Raw genomic sequence first — 19531 nt, 5'->3', positions numbered from 1 at the left:
AGGTGTCGATGGCTTTTTTTTTTTTGGACTTGACCTATTTTTTGGCTTGTTTCCCAAGGTGACCATCTTGAGGTTTCTCAGGAGGGTTGAGGGTTCCAAAGGAGTTTGCCTACGGCCACAACACCCTGAAAGCGCCTGATCTCGTCTAATATTTCAGGCGTAAGCAGGGTCGGGCCTGGTTAGTACCTGGATGGGAGACCGCCTGGGAATACCAGGTACCGTAGGCTTTTTAAAATTTTTTTTGGACTTGACCTATTTTTTGGCTTGTTTCCCCAGGTGACCAGCTTGGCATTTTAGAAGAGGGTTGAGGGTGCTGTTGGAGATTAACCACGGCCACATCACCCTGAAAGTGTCTGGTCTCGGAGGCTAAGCAAGGTTGTGCCCGGTTACTCACATTTAGTGATTAGCTTGATCATATCCCCGAATTCCGGGCTACCTAGAGCCCCATGGAAATTTAATGCTTTCTGGCTAAAATTATTTCTATCCCACAGTGAGATGGAGCGGAGCATGGGAGAGTTTCTGAACGCCCGGGAATTCCTGCAGTCCCCGATGGAACAATGGGATCCTTTTAAGGCCTATTTGAGAGGCTTGCTTATTTCAGAGATAGGCAAGGTTAAAAATAATTCATCAGAACATAAGGAGGAACTTGAGAGACAGGTATTGGCTTTGGAGGAGACTTATGTACGAACCCCAACTGACTCCGCTAGGTAGGCATGGCAGTCAGCTCAATCTGCTTATGAGCGGCTGCTATCCTCTACGGAGGAGAAAAAGCTATTCTTCTCCAGGTTGGTATTTTACGAGGAGGGGGAAAGTACTGGGTGCCTTCTGGCCAAGATAGCTAACTCTCAACAGTGCCCCCCTGCAATAGGAGCCATTAAAACATCGGAGGGTAGGTTGGTAAGCTCCCCTGACCTCATATTGATGGAACTGGCCAGGTTCTATGAGACTCTCTATCTTCCAACGGGGCGATATACCCCGGAGGAACTGGCAGATTATTTGCAGGACATTGACTTCCCACAACTCACAAAGGGCCAAAAAGAGGATCTAGATGCTCCCCTCACCTTGGACGAATTACAAACGGCACTAGCGGCATTCACCAACTGTAAGGCCCCCGGGGCAGATGGGATACCCATAGAGGTTTATAAGCAATACGCTGACATACTTTTACCCAAGTTACTTATGGTGTTTAACGCTGCCAGGGAAAAAAGAGGTCTACCCCCCTCTATGAACACAGCCAACATAGTACTCATACTGAAGCCCGGAAAGGACCCGACAGATCCTGGTTCATATAGGCCCATATCTCTCTTGCAGAGTGATATTAAGCTTTTAGCTAAGGTCCTTGCGGTGAGGTTGAATGGGGCCATTACGGCCACCATTCACCCTGATCAGGTGGGGTTCATGCCCAATAAGTCAACGGCAGTAAACTTATGACGGCTTTACCTGAATATGCAATCCGCGGCGGATAATGTGGGACAGAAGGCTCTGCTCTCACTGGACGCTATGAAGGCCTTCGATAGCGTAGAGTGGGAGTTCTTGTGGGGAGTTCTTAAACGCTTCGGATTTGGAGATGTTTTTATCTCGTGGGTGCGTCTACTGTACCACAACCCGCAGGCATCTGGGGCTATGTCGCACACTTTCAATTTGGGAAGAGGCACAAGGCAGGGGTGTCCTTTGTCACCCCTGCTTTTCATACTAGCCATAGAACCCCTGGCCATTAAAGTAAGAGCCAACCCTAATATTGTCGGATTTCGATACGGAGACAAGCAGGAGAAATTGATGCTATACGCTGACGATACCATGATCCTGCTTGGAGACGTAGACAAATCTCTCACAGAAGCTATGTCCACCATAGTGGAGTTTGGAAGATACTCGGGACTCCAGATTAACTGGACCAAATCCTCCCTGATGCTTATTGATGAAGGGGGTACTCCTCCCAATAACAGTGCAGTGCCTATAGCCACCTCGTTCAGATACTTAGGTATTCAGGTGACGCCTAGAATCAGAGACTACGGTAGATTAAATATATCCCCGTTGCTACAAAAATTTTGAGAACAGATTAAAACATGGAATTCACTCTGTCTGTCGGTAACAGGCAGGGTGAATTTGATTAAAATGATTCTTATGCCCCAACTATTATGTGTACTGCATAATACACCCATGGTAGTGACTCTAAAGACGTTTAGAATTATTAATTCCCTATTTAGACTACTTATATGGAGGGGCTGCTCTCCACGGATCAAACTTGAACATCTCCAGCGTCCTAAGGATGAGGGAGAGCTCGCCTTTCCCAATCCCTGGCTCTATTATATAGCTGCGCAGCTGCAGCAACTGATAGGTACAATGCACGCTGGCGCAGAGAAAGAGAGACCTACAAGCAGATCCTCAGAACTAGTAATGTTGCACACAGTTAAAAAAGACTCGGTTCCGACAGCCCTGGAGGCGTTAGATTTTGGTAAATCAAATAAGAAATACCCGACCTATAACCTAATCCAAAAAATATGGTCCAAAACTAAATATATGCAGGGTGTGATGGGTTTCACGGACTACAGTCCAATATGGTTCAATGAAACATACCCAGAATTAGCCAAGATACAGCATGCAGCGATATGGAGGAGATATGGGGTGATATATATCAGGCAGATTTTCCAAAACGGGAAACTGCATACATTTGAGAACTTGCAGAGGCTATTTGAGTTACCACAATCCATGCGGTTTTACTACATGCAATTAAAACATGCAGTGGTGGCACAGAGTAAGTCCTCGGATTGGGTAGCTTCACCAACACCCGTGTTTAATGTGATTGCAGGGGCTAACAATACTAAGGGTTTTATATCACAGTGTTACAGTATGTTACTACAAAACTTTCTAAATAAACATCCTCTAGGGATGCTGGCCAAATGGGAGAGGGATGTTGGCCCGATGGATGGGGATCAGTGGGAAGAGGTGTTGCAGGCTGTGCCCACATGCTCCCTAAACGTTACGCAAAGATTGACACAACTGTATATCATATTACGAGTATATTATAACCCTCACCGATTATATGCTATGGGTCTTCGACCCACCCCACTTTGTACCAGATGCAAAAGGGAACATGGGGACCTGATCCACCTGCTGTGGAGGTGCCCAAAGCTTCACCCCTACTGGAGTGGGGTGGTGGACATTGTTGATTTCAGAAGAGCCTCCTGCTCTTAAAGAATGGATTAATGCTATGGGGGGAAATGTTACGAAAGAATAAAGTAATTTACCAACATAGAGGCTGCCCACAGAAGTTCGAGAAACTCTGGGGACCATGGCTTAATGTTCCTGGGCTCGCCCCGATGGATTTGGTTGTGGGCAGATTGCTGGGTTTGGGGGTATGAGGTACTAAATGTCAAGCAGATTGAGCCTCTTCTGTTCGGTATAGTTCCTTGCTTGGTTTACTTATTCCCTTTGTTTATGCTGATGCTGGGGTCTACAAATACAAATGGATTATAATATGTCAGTGAAGTAAACAGTCTGACAATGTCTGGTTAAGTCGGTGACTTTAGAAATGTTGGTTAAATAATACAAACTGCAGTGTATACAAATGTGATATATCTCATGGTAGAAGGTATTACTGATTATAATTGTGAAGTCGGTATGTGTATGTTTTTACATGTTTTTTCTCAATAAACTTTTTCTTTGGATAAAAAAAAAGGTTGTGCCTGGTTAGTCCCTGGAAGGGAGACCGCCTGGGAATACCAGGTGCAGTAGGCTTCTTTTTTTTGGACCTATTTTTTGGCTTGTTTCCAGAGGTGAGCATCTTGGTGATTGCCTATGGCCACATCCCCCCCGAAAGCGCCTGATCTCTGAGGCTAAGCAGAGTCGGGCCTGGTTAGTACCTGGATGGGAGACCGCCTGGGAATACCAGATGCCGAAGTCTTCTTTTTTTTTTGGACTTGACCTATTTTTTGGCTTGTTTCCCAAGTTGACCATCTTGACATTTCTCAAGAGGGTTGAGGGTTCCAAAGAAGTTTGCCTACGGCCACAACACCCTGAAAGCACCTGATCTCGTCTAATATTTCAGGCGTAAGCAGAGTCAGGCCTGGTTAGTATCTGTTTGGGAGACCGCCTGGGAATGCCAGATGCCTTAGGCTTTTTTTTTTCTTGGACTTGACCTATTTTTTGGCTTCTTTCCTGAGGTGACCATCTTGGCGTTTCTCAAGAGGGTTGAGTATGCCATAGGAGATTGCCTACGTCCACTTCACCCTGAAAGCGCCAATATCATCTGATCTCGGAGGCTAAGCAGGGTCGTACCTGGATGGGAGATCGCCTGGGAATACCAAGTGACGTAGGCTTCTTTTTTTTTTTTTGGACTTGACCTATTTTTTGGCTTGTTTCCCGAGGTGAACATCTTGGCATTTCTCAAGAGGGTTGAGGTAGCACAAGGAGGTCACCTATGGCCACCTCACTCTGAATGCGCTTCATCTCATCTGGGAGGCTAAGCAGCAATGGGATTAGATATTACGTGGATGGGAGACCCCCTGGGGATACCAGGTGCCGTAGGCTTCTTTATATTTTATTTTTTGGACTTGACATATTTTTGGCTTGTTTCCTGAGGTGACCATCTTGGCATTTCGCAAGAGGGTTGAGGGTGCCAAAGGAGATCGCTAACGGCCACCACATCACTTTGAAAGCGCCCGATCCTGCCCGAGCTTATCTGATCTCAGAGGCTAACCATGATCGAGCCTGATTAGTACCTGGATGGGAGACCGCCTGCGAATACCAGGTGCTGTAGGTTTCTTTATTTTTTTTTTGGACTTGACCTATTTTTTGGCTTGTTTCCCGAGGTAACTATCTTGGCATTTCTCAAGAAGGTTGAGGTTGCCAAAGGAGATTTCCTATGGCCACATCAAACTGAAAGCACACGATGGCAGAGGATAAGCAGGTTCGAGCCTGGTTAGTACCTGCATAGGAGATCACCTGGGGATACCAGGTGCCATAGGCTTCTTTTTTTTTTGAGACTTGACCTACTTTTTGTCTTATTTCCCAAGGTGACCATCTTGGCGTTTCTCAAGCGGGTTGAGGGTGCCAAAGGAGATTGCCTACGGGCACATCACCCTGAAAGCGCCCAATCTCGTTTGATCTTGGAGGCTAAGCAGGGTCTAGGCCTGGTTAGTACCTGGATCGGAGACCGCCTTGGAATACCAGGTGCCGTAGGCTCCTTCTTTATTTTTGTTGGACTAGACCTATTTTTTGGCTTTTTTCCCGACGTGACCATCTTGGCATTTCTCAAGAGGGTTGAGGATGCCAAAGGTGATTGCCTACAGCCACATCACCCTGAAAGCACCTGATCTCATCTAATATTTGATGCTAAGCAGGGTCAGGCATGGTTAATACCTGGATGGGAGAGCGCCTGGGAGTACAAGGTGCCATAGGCGTCTTTTTTTTTTTATTTGGACTTGACCTATTTTTTGGTTTGTTTCCTGAGGTGACCATTGTGACAGACTCACCCGGGACAGAGGCTGTTGGAGGGGACTGAATGTGAGCCTCTTGCCTACAGATTATGGGCCCTGGCATGTGGGGTACCCTTGAGGTGTTGTTACTTTGGCTTCGGGTCCTTGTCCCCCAGGACACACAGACTTTGGGGACCCTGTATTTGCCATATTAGCAATAAAGACTGCGTCATACTGTTGGGACACATACTGTGAGGAGATGCTAATATCAACTCCACTCACCTGTCTGATGTCTGCTATAACATAATGTAAATGAGTCTAGTCTGGCTCACCACAGGTTCTAAGGGTATTCCACACAGTGTTGTTTGTTCTAATTAACCCTGTGTTGATGTTTATGGTAATGTGTATTGAATAGTCAATAGCTAGGAGACGAACAGTCTACTCCTACTATAGTTTGTTGATGACTAGGCTGAGGAGGGGTGAGATCACTGTTTGTATTGTTAATTGTAATTAGCTCCTGCTATTGTGAGAAAATGTCCTGTGGTTGTACTTATGATAATTTATAATGTACTGTGTGAAGCTTGGTGACCACAAGTCTGTTCTAAAAGGTCATGCCACTTAGTCACCTAGGCTGGATAAAGGATTAGTTAATTAGCTCATGTTAATTAGGTTAGCTTTTAGTCATCCTGCTGTATATATTTGTGTGAGATCTCAAATAAAGAGTTAGTCCATGTTAGCAGTGAAACAAGTGTCGCCTTGTTTTGTGCTTGGGAACGGTTGGAATATCTGATATCTGTATCCAGACTGGGAGGAAGTGGTATACTGATGGAAGCACTCAAGTGGAGTGTGGGACATTGCGTGACAACCATCTTGGCATTTCTCAAGAGAGTTGAGGGTGCCATAAGAGCTAGCTTACCCCCTCATCAACCTGAAAGCACCATTCTCACCTGATCTCTGAGGCTAAGCAAGGTCGGGTGTGGTTAGTAGGGATGAGCCGAACACCCCCCGGTTCGGTTCGCACCAGAACCTGCGAACGGATCGAAAGTTCGCACGAACGTTAGAACCCCATTGACGTCTATGGGACTTGAACGTTCGAAATCAAAAGTGCTCATTTTAAAGGCTAATTTGCATGGTATTGTCCTAAAAAGGGTTTGGGGACCCGGGTCCTACCCCAGGGGACATGTATCGATGCAAAAAAAACTTTTAAAAACGGCAGTTTTTTCGGGAGCAGTGATTTTAATGATGCTTAAAGTAAAAAAAAAAAAGTGAAATATTCCTTTAAATATCGTACCTGAGGGGTGTCTATAGTATGCCTGTAAAGTGACGCGTGTTTCCCGTGTTTAGAACAGTCCCTGCACCAAATGTCATTTTTAAAGGAAAAAATCTCATTTAAAACTGCTTGCGGGTTTAATGTAATGTCGGGTCCTGGCAATATGGATGAAAATCAGTGAGACAAACGGCATGGGTACCCCCCAGTCCATTACCAGGCCCTTTGGGTCTTGTATGGATATTAAGGGGAACCCCGCACCCAAATTAAAATAAGGAAAGGTGTGGGGCCACCAGGCCCTATATACTCTGAACAGCAGTATACAGGCTGTAGGTTTGTTGTTAAGTAGAATCTCTTTGTAATTTTGAACGGGTACATTTTTAACGTGTTTAGCTCCAGCCAAAAAATCTTTTTTAAGCTTTTTGGAAAACATAGGGAAGGGTTATCACCCCTGTGACATTTGTTTTGCTGTCTTTCCTCCTCTTCAGAAGATTTCACCTCACTTTTTGTCCCAATGGATTGGAAAGCATCAGTGGAAAGGAGAAATGTTTTTCCCATATTAACTCTTACAGGAGAGAATTTCCCTTCCTAGGGGTAGATTTATTCTCACTTCCTGTTGTCTCCTTCCGTTTGCAAGTAGGAGTCGTTTGTAAGTTAGTTGTTTGAAAGTAGGGTCCTGCCCTATATACTCAGCAGAAATTTGGGCCTTAGGTGTTGCTGTGGCCACAACACTGTAAGCCCTCACAGGGCTCTGCTGTGAAATATTAGATCAAGAATTGTAATTACATGCCCCTGTTGAACAGGAGCTGAAAAATTAGGCCTTAGGCACTGGTGCTGGTGCCACAACACTGCAACCCCTCACAGACACTCTAGTTGGAATGCAGGAACGAGCCCTGCTGCAAAGTATTGCATCAAAAATTGTAATTACACGCCCCTGTTAAACAAGGGCTGAAAAATTGGGCCTTAGGCACTGGTGCTGGTGCCACAACACTGCAACCCCTCACAGACACTCTAGTTGGAATGCAGGAACGAGCCCTGCTGCAAAGTATTACATCAAAAATCGTAATTACACGCCCCTGTTAAACAGGGGCTGAAAAATTGTGCCTTAGGCACTGGTGGTGGCACCCAGAACCAAAAATGTTCTTACAAGCTATCAGCGTGATGATTGAGGAGGAAGAGGATAATTACTCAGGGATAGTCACTCAGCATCAGCATAGGCAGTCTTTGAAGGGATCTGAGATTTCAAAAAAAATTATTCGGTTACATCAGCATCAGGTGCTTGGTAGCTGGTGGTGATCCAAGACTGATTCATTTTTATGAAGGTCAGTCGATCGACCGAGTCAGTGGACAGACGCACCCTGTGATCGGTTACCACGCCTCCAGCAGCACTGAATGTGCGTTCCGAAAGAACGCTGGATGCAGGACAGGCCAGTAGCTCAATTGCATACTGTGCAAGCTCTGGCCAGTGATCCATCCTCAAGACCCAGTAACCCAGAGGATTTTCGGTGGGAAAGGTGTCCAAGTCTGATCTTGCCCCTAGGTATTCCTGCACCATGTAAAACAGACGCTGGCGATGGTTGCTGGAACCGATCATACCTTGGGGCTGCGGACCAAAAAATTGTCTGAACGCATCGGTCAGACGGCCACCTTCTCCACCGCTCCTTCTTTGACTGACCGAAGCCTCAGCAACACGTTGTCCAGAAACAGGAGTTTGTAACCTCCCAGTCTCTGGGAACGCGTTGCACAGACCTTTCTGCAAGGCCTCCCGAAGATGTTTCATCCTCTGCTCCCTCTGCGATGGCAAGATAAGGTCCGCAACCTTACCCTTGTAACGTGGATCAAGGAGGGTTGCCAGCCAGTATTGGTCCTTCTCCTTGATACCACGAATACGAGGATCCTTACGCAGGCTTTGCAGGATCAGGGAGGCCATGCAGCGTAGGTTTGCTGAGGCATTCGGTCCGGAGTCCTCTGGGTCACTAAGGACGACATGGTCCGCAGCCACCTCCTCCCAGCCACGTACAAGTCCATGTGTTTCTTGGGACTGATCCCTTAAAGACTGCTGCTGATGCTGAGTGCCAGGCTCCACCTCCATACTGACACAATCTTCCTCCTCCTCCTCCTCCTCTTCCTCCTCGTCCTCTTCCTGTGTGATCGGCGGGCACGCAGGAACACTGTCTGGATAAAGGGGGCCTTGAGAGCTAAGGAAGTCCTCCTCTTCCTGCCTCTGTTCTGCCTCAAGTGCCCTGTCCATTATTCCACGCAGCGTGTGCTCCAACAGGTGGACAAGGGGGACAGTGTCACTGATGCATGCACTGTCCCTGCTCACCATCCTCGTGGCCTCCTCAAATGGTGACAGGACAGTGCATGCATCCCTGATCATGGCCCACTGGCGTGGGGAAAAAAAACCAAGCTCCCCTGACCCTGTCCTGGTGCCATAGTCGCACAGGTACTCATTGATGGCCCTCTGCTGCGTGTGCAGCCGCTGCAGCATGGCCAACGTTGAGTTCCACCTGGTGGGCATGTCACAGATTAGGCGGTTCTTGGGCAGGTTAAACTCCTTTTGGAGGTCCGTCAGCCGAGCACTGGCATTATATGACCGGCGGAAATGCACACAGACTTTCCTGGCCTGCCTCAGGACATCCTGTAAGCCCGGGTACCTGCCCAAGAACCGCTGCACCACCAAGTTAAGGACGTGAGCCAAACAGGGCACATGGGTCATTTGTCCCTGTCGGAGGGCAGAGAGGAGGTTGGTGCCATTGTCGCAAACCACCATTCCTGCCTTAAGTTGGCGTGGCGTCAACCACCTCTGAACCTGCCCCTGCAGAGCTGACAGAACCTCTGCCCCAGTGTGGCTCCTGTCCCCCAAGCACACCAGCTCAAGCACCGCATGGCATCTTTTGGCCTGCGTACTTGCGTAGCCCCTTGAACGACTACGGAGCACCGCTGGTTCCGAGGAAGAGGCCATGGAGGAAGAAGAAGAGGAGGGGGTGGAGGAGAGAGGTGTGTCACAATCATTAGCATTTTGGAGGCGTGGTGGCGGAACAACCTCCAACACTACTGCACCTTGTCCTGCATCCTTCCCAGCTGCCAGCAGAGTCACCCAATGCGCCGTGAAACTTAGGTAACGTCCCTGTCCATGCCTGCTGGACCATGAGTCAGCGGTAATATGCACCTTACCGCTGACCGCCCTGTCCAGCGAGGCATGGACATTGCCTTCCACATGCTGGTAGAGAGCCGGAATTGCCTTCCGTGAGAAAAAGTGGCGTTTGGGTACCTGCCACTGAGGAACCGCACATTCCACAAACTCACGGAAGGGGGCAGAGTCTACCAACTGAAAAGGCAGCAGTTGAAGTGCTAGCAATTTTGCCAAGCTAGCATTCAACCGTTGGGCATGTGGATGGCTGGGAGCAAACTTCTTTCGGCGGTGCAGCAGCTGGGGCAGGGAAATTTGCCTGGTACAATCTGACGTCGGTGTACCAAAATCAGATTGCCCACAAGTACGTGGCTGTGACACACCTAATTCTACACCTTCATTCCTCTCAGTGCAGGTCTCAGAGAGGACTGAAGGTCTAGTGGGGTTGGAAATCTCAGCTGATGAGGAGCAAGCAGAGGTCCTCTTTGTTCTTTGGTGTGGGTCTTTTAGATACGCTTGCCAACGAACTGCATGGCAGGTCAACATATGTCTGGTCAAGCATGTGGTACCCAAGCGGGAGATGTTTTGACCACGCGAGATACGCTTGAGACATATGTTGCAAATAGCAGCGGTGCGATCTGATGCACTCGTCTCAAAAAAGGCCCACACCAAAGAACTTTTTGAATAACGCGCAGAGACTGCAGCGCCCTGCACATGTGGAGCTTTGGGGTGTGATGCAGTCAATGTGCTGCCCTTAGGCTGGCCCCTGGAGGGCATCCTGCCTCGTTGGTGATGTGCCGCCTCCTCCTCCTCCTCCTCCTCCTCCTCCTCCTCCTCCTCTCTCCTATCAGGCACCCACGTTGAGTCAGTGACCTCATCATCCCCTCCCTCCTCATCACTGGAGCAAACCTGGCAGTATGCTGCAGCAGGGGGAGCATGACTGCCAGATTGCTGTCCTTCTTGGGCACCCCCTCTGTCCGTGCTCGTGTTACTGCCTTCATCGAGCTCAGTATCATCATCAGAGCCTTCCAAACGCTGGGCATCCTCCTGGAGCATGTACCCAACACTGTGGTCAAACAGTTTGAGGGACTCCTCAGGAGGACATGGTGGGGCTAGGGAAGGAGTCACTGATGACATTGAGCCAAGGGAAGAGGCCGCTGCTTTGCCAGACAAAGTACCCTGGGCATGGGTGAGAGAGGATGAGGAGGATGAGGACGGCTTGGTCATCCACTCGACCAAGTCTTCCGCATGTTGCGGCTCAACATGGCCAGCTGCCAAAAAAAAGGCCAAGCGTGTCCCATGGCCACGTGCTGATGAGGATGCACCGTCTCCACGACCAGCACTAGACACAGAGCCTGCTTGCCCTCTCTTATTGGCTTGTGACTGTCTGCCTCTCCTTCTTGGCCTTCCAGACATACTAATGGCCTGTAGCTGCACTAAGCTGGGATATATATATATATATATATATGTACTGATACTGCAGCTAGCAAAATCAACTGCCTGCCTGTAGTATGAGAACACCACCAACCTTCTACAGGTAGCTTTAGCTGAACACTGTGAGGTGGACGCACCCCACTAACTTGTAGGTTTAGCTGAACACTGTGAGCAGGGCGCACCCCACTAACTTGTAGGTTTAGCAGAACACTGTGAGCAGGACGCACTGCACTAACTGTAAATAGTCTAGCTGCCTGACTGTGGTACTAATAGGATCAAAAGAACACCAGCAATTTTCTTTAAAATACTGTAACAAAACAAGCCTGCCTGTCAGTAAGAAGATAACAGGAACGGATCTAGCTGAACACTGTGAGCAGGACGCACCCCACTAGCTTGTAGGTTTAGCTGAACACTGTGAGGTGGACGCACCCCACTAACTTGTAGGTTTAGCAGAACACTGTGAGCAGAACGCACTGCACTAACTGTAAATAGTCTAGCTGCCTGACTGTGGTACTAATAGGATCAAAAGAACACCAGCAATTTTCTTCAGGTAGCTGTATTTACTGTAACAAGACAAGCCTGCCTGTCAGTAAGAAGATAACAGGAACGGATCTAGCTGAACACTGTGAGCAGGACGCACCCCAATAGCTTGTAGGTTTAGCTGAACACTGTGAGGTGGACGCACCCCACTAACTTGTAGGTTTAGCTGAACACTGTGAGCAGGACGCACCCCACTAACTTGTAGGTTTAGCAGAACACTGTGAGCAGGACGCACTGCACTAACTGTAAATAGTCTAGCTGCCTGACTGTGGTACTAATAGGATCAAAAGAACACCAGCAATTTTCTTCAGGTAGCTGTATTTACTGTAACAAGACAAGCCTGCCTGTCAGTAAGAAGATAACAGGAACGGATCTAGCTGAACACTGTGAGCAGGACGCACCCCACTAGCTTGTAGGTTTAGCTGAACACTGTGAGGTGGACGCACCCCACTAACTTGTAGGTTTAGCTGAACACTGTGAGCAGGACGCACCCCACTAACTTGTAGGTTTAGCAGAACACTGTGAGCAGGACGCACTGCACTAACTGTAAATAGTCTAGCTGCCTGACTGTGGTACTAATAGGATCAAAAGAACACCAGCAATTTTCTTCAGGTAGCTGTATTTACTGTAACAAGACAAGCCTGCCTGTCAGTAAGAAGATAACAGAAACGGATCTAGCTGAACACTGTGAGCAGGACGCACCCCACTAGCTTGTAGGTTTAGCTGAACACTGTGAGGTGGACGCACCCCACTAACTTGTAGGTTTAGCTGAACACTGTGAGCAGGACGCACCCCACTAACTTGTAGGTTTAGCAGAACACTGTGAGCAGGACGCACTGCACTAACTGTAAATAGTCTAGCTGCCTGACTGTGGTACTAATAGGATCAAAAGAACAACAGCAATTTTCTTCAGGTAGCTGTATTTACTGTAACAAGACAAGCCTGCCTGTTAGTAAGAAGATAACAGAAACGGATCTAGCTGAACACTGTGAGCAGGACGCACCCCACTAGCTTGTAGGTTTAGCTGAACACTGTGAGGTGGACGCACCCCACTAACTTGTAGGTTTAGCTGAACACTGTGAGCAGGACGCACCCCACTTACTTGTAGGTTTAGCAGAACACTGTGGGCAGGACGCACTGCACTAACTGTAAATAGTCTAGCTGCCTGACTGTGGTACTAATAGGATCAAAAGAACACCAGTAATTTTCTTTAAAATACTGTAACAAGACAAGCCTGCCTGTCAGTAAGAAGATAACAGGAACAGATCTAGCTGAACACTGTGAGCAGGACGCACTGCACTAAATGTAAATAGTCTAGCTGCCTGACTGTGGTACTAATAGGATCAAAAGAACACCAGTAATTTTCTTCAAAATACTGTAACAAGACAAGCCTGCCTGTCAGTAGGAATATAACAGGAACGGATCTAGCTGAACACTGTGAGCAGGACGCACTGCACTAAATGTAAATAGTCTAGAAGATAACAGGAACGGATCTAGCTAAACTGAATACAGTGTATATATATATATATATATATGCAACACCTGGGATGCATATATATACACAATACACTTTAAGTGCAGCTAACTGACTGACTGTCCTGCCTAATCTAGCTAACTCAAATGAAATGACACTGTCTCTCTCTCTCTCTAAGCACACCGGAACACACTGCACAGGGCCGCCGTGCAGGCGGCCTTATATAGTGTGGGGCGTGTACTAAATCCCCTGAGCCATAATTGGCCAAAGCCTCCTTGGCTTTGGCCAATTATGGCTCTCTGTTAAGGCGGCGCTGTGATTGGCCAAGCATGCGGGTCATAGTGCATGCTTGGCCAATCATCAGCAAGCAATGCACTGCAATGCCGCAGTGAATTATGGGCCGTGACGCGCCACACGAATTTGGCGCGAACGGCCCATATCGTTCGCAATTCGGCGAACGATCGAACAGCCGATGTTCGAGTCGAACATGGGTTCGACTCGAACATGAAGCTCATCCCTAGTGGTTAGTACCTGGATGGGAGACCGCCTGCGAATGTCAGGTGCCGTGGGCTTCTTTTTTTTTTTGGACTTGACCTATTTTTTGGCTTGTTTCCCAAGGTGACCAGCTTGGCGTTTTTCAAGAGGGTTGAGGGTGCTGAAGGAGATTACCTACAGCCACATCACTCTAAAAGCATCTGATCTCAGAGGCTAAGCAAGGTTGGGCCTGATTAGTACCTGGATGGGAGATGGCCTGGGAACACCAGGTGCCGTAGGCTTCTTTTTTTTTCTGGACTTGACCTATTTTTTGGCTTGTTTCCTGAGGTGACCATCTTGGCTTTCTCAAGAGGGTTGAGGCTGCCAAAGGAGATTGCTTACATTCACTTCACCCTGAAAGTGCCGATCTCACCTAATCTTGGAGACTAAGCAGGGTCGGGCTTGGTTACTACCTGGTTGGGAGACCGCCTTGGAATGCAAGGTGCTGTAGGCTTCTTTTTTTTTTTTTGGACTTGACCTACTTTTTGGCTTGTTTCCTGAGGTGACTATCTTAGTGTTTCTCAAGAGGGTTGAGGGTGGCAAAGGAGATTGCTTATGTCCACATCACCCTGAAAGCACTGATCTCACCTGATCTTGGAGGCTAAGCAGGGTCTGGCCTGGTTGGTACCTGGATTGGAGACCTTCTGGCAATACCAGGTGCCGAAGGCTTCTTTTTTTTTTTTTTGGCTTGCTTCAAGAGGAGACCATCTTGGCATTTCTCAAGAGTGTTGAGGGTGCCAAAAGAGATTGCCTTTGGCCACATCACCCTGAGAGGAGTTGATCTCGGAGGCTAAGCAGGGTCGGGCCTGTTTAGTACCTGAATAGGAGACCACCTGGGAATTCCAGGTGCCGTAGGCTTCTTTTTTTTTGGACTTGACCTATTTTTTGGCTTGTTTCCCGAGGTGACCATCTTGACGTTTCTCAAGAGGGTTCCAAATAGGTTTGCCTACGGCCACATCACCCTGAAAGCACCTGATCTCGTCTAATATTTGAGGCGTAAGCAGGGTCGGGCCTGGTTAGTATCTGGATGGGAGACCACCTGGGAATACCAGGTGCCGTAGGCTTCTTATTTTTTATTTTTTGGACTTGACCTATTTTTTGGCTTGTTTCCCCAGGTGACCAGCTTGGTGTTTCTCAAGAGGATTGAGGGTGCCAAAGGCGATTAACTATGGCCACATCCCCCTGAAAGCGTCTGTTCTTGGAGGCTAAGTAAGGTTGGGCCTGGTTAGCACCAGGATGGTAGACTGCCTGGCAATACCAGGTGCTGTAGGCTTCTTCATTATTGTACTTGACCTATTTTTTGGCTTGGCATTTCTCAAGAGAGTTGAGGGTGCTAAAGTAGATTACCTACGGCCACATCACCCTGAAAGCGCCAAATCTTGTCTGACGCCGGAGGGTAAGCAGGGTCAGGCCTGGTTAGTACATGGATGGGAGACCGACAGCAAATACTAGGAGCCGAAGGCTTCTTTTTTTTTGACCTGACCTATTTTTTGGCTTGTTTCCTGAGGTGACCATCTTGGCGTTTCTCAAGAGGGTTGAGGGTGTAAAATGAGATTGCTAACATCACCCTGAAAGCATCTGATTTCGGAGGCTAAGCAGGGTCAGGCCTGGTTAGTATTTGAATAGGAGAATGCCAGGTGCCGTAGGCTTAATTTTTTTTTTTTTTGGACTTGACCTATTTTTTGGCTTGTTTCCTGAGGTGTCCAGCTTGATGTTTTTCAAGAGGGTTGAGGGTGCCAGAGGAGATTACCTACAGCCACATCACACTGAAAGCGCCAGTACCATCTGATCTCGGAGGCTAAGCAGGGTCAGGCCTGGTTAGTACCTGGATGGGAGAGCGTCTGGGAATGCCAGGTGCCGTAGGCTTCTTTTTTTTTGGACTTGACCTATTTTTTGGCTTGTTTCCAGAGGTGAACAACTTGGCGTTTCTCAAGAGGGTTGAGGGTGGCAAAGGAGATTTTCTACAGGCACATCATCCAGAAAGCACCTGATCTCTTCTGATCTCTGATGCTAAGCAGCATCGGTCCTGGTTAGTACATGAATGGGAGACCACCTGGGAATTCCAGTGCTTCTTTTTATTTTTTTTTTGGACTTGACCTATTCTTTGGTTTTTTTCCTGAGGTGACCATCTTGGCATTTCTGAAGAGGGTTGAGGGTGCCAAAGGCAATTGCCTACGTCCACGTTACCCTGAAAGCACTGATCTCAAAAGCTAAGCAGCGTCGGGCCTGGTTAGTACCCGCATGGGAGACTGCCTGGGAATACCAGGTGCCAAAGGCTTCTTTTTTTTATTTTTTGGACTTGACCTATTTTTTGGCTTGTTTCCCGAGGTGACCATCTTGGCGTTTCTCAAGAGGGTTGAGGGTTCCAAAAGAGATTGCCCACACCCACACCACCCTGAAAGTGCCTGATCTCATCTAATATTTGAGGCTAAGCTGGGTCAGGCATGGTTAGCACCTGGACGGGAGACCGCCTGTGAATACTAGGTGCAGTAGGATTCTTTTTTATTTTTTTGGAGTTGACCTATTTTTTGGCTTGTTTCCCGAGGTAACCATCTTGGCGTTTCTCAAGAGGGTTGAGGGTAACAAAGAGGGTTGAGGGTAACAATGGCCATATCGCACTGAAAGCACCTGATCTCAGATGCTAAGCAGAGTTTGGAGTGGATGGGAGACTGCCTGGGAATACCAGGTGCTGTAGGCTTCTTATTTTTTTTTTTGGACTTGACCTATTTTTTGGCTTGTTTCCCCAGGTGACCAGCTTGGCGTTTCTCAAGAGGGTTGAGGGTGCCAAAGGCGATTAACTATGGCCACATCCCCCTGAAAGCGTCTGCTCTCGAAGGCTAAGTAAGGTTGGGCCTGGTTAGTACCAGGATGGTAGACTGCCTGGGAATACCAGGTGCCGTAGGCTTCTTCATTATTGAACTTGACCTATTTTTTGGCTTGTTTCTCGAGGTGACCAGCTTGGCGTTTCTCAAAAGAGTTGAGGGTGCTAAAATAGGTTACCTGTGGTCACATCACCCTGAAAGCGCATATTCTTGTCTGACTGTTGGAAGGTAAGCACGGTCGGGCCTGGTTAGTACCTGGATGGGAGACCACCTGCAAATACTAGGAGCAGTAGGCTTCATTTTTTTTTGGACTTGACCTATTTTTTGGCTTGTTTCCTGAGGTGACTATCTTGGCGTTTCTCAAGAGGGTTGAGGGTGTAAAATGAGATTGCTAAAGGCCACATCACCCTGAAAGCATCTGATTTCGGAGGCTAAGCAGGGTCAGGCCTAGTTAGTACTTAAATAGGAGATCGCCTAGGAATACCAGGTGCCGTAGGCTTCATTTTTTTTTTTTGGACTTGACCTATTTTTTGGCTTGTTTCCCGAAGTGTCCAGCTTGGCGTTTTTCAAGAGGGTTGAGGGTGCCAAAGGAGATTAGCTATAGCCACATCACCCTGAGAGCGCTAGTATCATCTGACCTTGGAGGCTAAGCAGGGTCGGGCCTGGTTAGTACCTGGATGGGAGAGTGTCTGGGAATGCCAGGTGCCGTAGGCTTCTTTTTTTTTTTTTTTTTTGGACTTGACCTATTTTTTGGCTTGTTTCCAGAAGTGTCCAGCTTGGCGTTTTTCAAGAGGGTTGAGGGTGCCAAAGGAGATTAGCTATAGCCACATCACCCTGAGAGCGCTAGTATCATCTGACCTTGGAGGCTAAGCAGGGTCGGGCCTGGTTAGTACCTGGATGGGAGAGTGTCTGGGAATGCCAGGTGCCGTAGGCTTCTTTTTTTTTTTTTTTTGGACTTGACCTATTTTTTGGCTTGTTTCCAGAAGTGTCCAGCTTGGCGTTTTTCAAGAGGGTTGAGGGTGCCAAAGGAGATTAGCTATAGCCACATCACCCTGAGAGCGCTAGTATCATCTGACCTTGGAGGCTAAGCAGGGTCGGGCCTGGTTAGTACCTGGATGGGAGAGTGTTTGGGAATGCCAGGTGCCGTAGGCTTCTTTTTTTTTTTTTTTGGACTTGACCTATTTTTTGGCTTGTTTCCAGAAGTGACCAACTTGGCGTTTCTCAAGAGGGTTGAGGGTGTCAAAGGAGATTTTCGACAGGCACATCATCCAGAAAGCATCTGATCTCTGATGCTAAGCAGCGTCGGTCCTTGTTAATACATGGATGGGAGACCACCTGGGAATTCCAGTGCTTCTTTTTATTATTTTTTGGATTTGACCTATTTTTGGCTTTTTTCCTGAGGTGACCATCTTGGCATTTCTCAAGAGGGTTGAGGCTGCCAAAGGCAATTGCCTACGTCCACATTACCCTGAAAGCGCTGATCTCAAAGGCTAAGCAGCGTCAGGCCTGGTTAGTACCTGCATGGGAGACTGTCTGGGAATACCAGGTGCCAAAGGCTTCTTTTTTTTTATTTTTTGGACTTGACCTATTTTTTGGCTTGTTTCCCGAGGTGACCATCTTGGCGTTTCTCAAGAGGGTTGAGGGTTCCAAAAGAGATTGCTCACAGCCACATCACCCTGAAAGCGCCTGATCTCATCTTATATTTGAGGCTAAGCAGGGTCGGGCCTGGTTAGTACCTGGACGGGAGACCGCCTGTGAATACTAGGTGCAGTAGGATTCTTTTTTTATTTTTTTGGAGTTGACCTATTTTTTGGCTTGTTTCCCGAGGTAACCATCTTGGCATTTCTCAAGAGGGTTGAGGGTATCAAAGAAGATTTCCTACGGCCACATCTCACTGGATGGGAGATGGCCTGGGAATACCAGGTGCCGTAGGCTTATTTACTTTTTTTTTGGACCTGACCTATTTTTTGCCTTGTTTCCCGAGGTAACCATCTTGGCGTTTCTCAAGAGGGTTGCCAAAGGGGATTGTCTACGGCCACATCACCCTGAAAGCGCCCGATCTCATCTCGTAGGCCAAACAGGGACGGGCCTGGTTATTACCTGGCATGGGAGACCGCCTGGGATTACCAGGTGCCGTAGACATTTTTAATTTTTTTGGGACTTGACTTATTTTTTGGCTTGTTTCCGAGGTAGACATCCTGGCGTTTTTCAAGAGGGTTGAAGGTGCCAAAGGAGATTGCCTACTGCCACGTCACCCTGAGAGCAGCCGATCTTGTCTTATCTTAGATGCTAACCAGCGTTGGGCCTGGTTAGTACATGGATGGGACACAGCTTGGAAATACCAGGTGCGGTAGGCTTCTTTTTCTTTTAATTGACCTTGACCTATTTTTTGCTTTGTTTCCCGAGGTAACCATCTTGGCGTTTCTCAAGAGGGTTGCCAAAGGGGATTGTCTACGGCCACATCACCCTGAAAGCGCCCGATCTCATCTCGTAGGCCAAACAGGGACGGGCCTGGTTATTACCTGGCATGGGAGACCGCCTGGGATTACCAGGTGCCGTAGACATTTTTAATTTTTTTGGGACTTGACTTATTTTTTGGCTTGTTTCCGAGGTAGACATCCTGGCGTTTTTCAAGAGGGTTGAAGGTGCCAAAGGAGATTGCCTACTGCCACGTCACCCTGAGAGCAGCCGATCTTGTCTTATCTTAGATGCTAACCAGCATTGGGCCTGGTTAGTACATGGATGGGACACAGCTTGGAAATACCAGGTGCGGTAGGCTTCTTTTTCTTTTAATTGACCTTGACCTATTTTTTGGCTTGTTTCCCGAGCTTACCATCTTGGCGTTTCTCAAGAGGCTTGAGGGATGAGGGTGCAAAAAGAGGGTGCCAAAAGAGATTGCCTATGGCAACATCA

The 19531-nt window shown here is 47.8% G+C and overlaps 3 pseudogenes; all 3 read left to right on the top strand.

Annotated features, from left to right (window-relative positions):
* The first annotated feature begins 107 nt into the window (after positions 1–107).
* Positions 108–227, top strand: LOC141124692 (5S ribosomal RNA; annotated as a pseudogene).
* A 4834-nt stretch (positions 228–5061) lies between these two features.
* Positions 5062–5181, top strand: LOC141124307 (5S ribosomal RNA; annotated as a pseudogene).
* Positions 5182–14740: 9559 nt separating this feature from the next.
* On the top strand, positions 14741–14860 carry LOC141124282 (5S ribosomal RNA; annotated as a pseudogene).
* The last annotated feature ends 4671 nt before the right edge of the window (positions 14861–19531 follow it).

Source organism: Aquarana catesbeiana, linkage group LG01, assembly GCF_042186555.1.
Source record: "Aquarana catesbeiana isolate 2022-GZ linkage group LG01, ASM4218655v1, whole genome shotgun sequence".
Taxonomy (NCBI): domain Eukaryota; kingdom Metazoa; phylum Chordata; class Amphibia; order Anura; family Ranidae; genus Aquarana; species Aquarana catesbeiana.
This window is presented reverse-complemented; position numbering and strand designations above follow the sequence as displayed.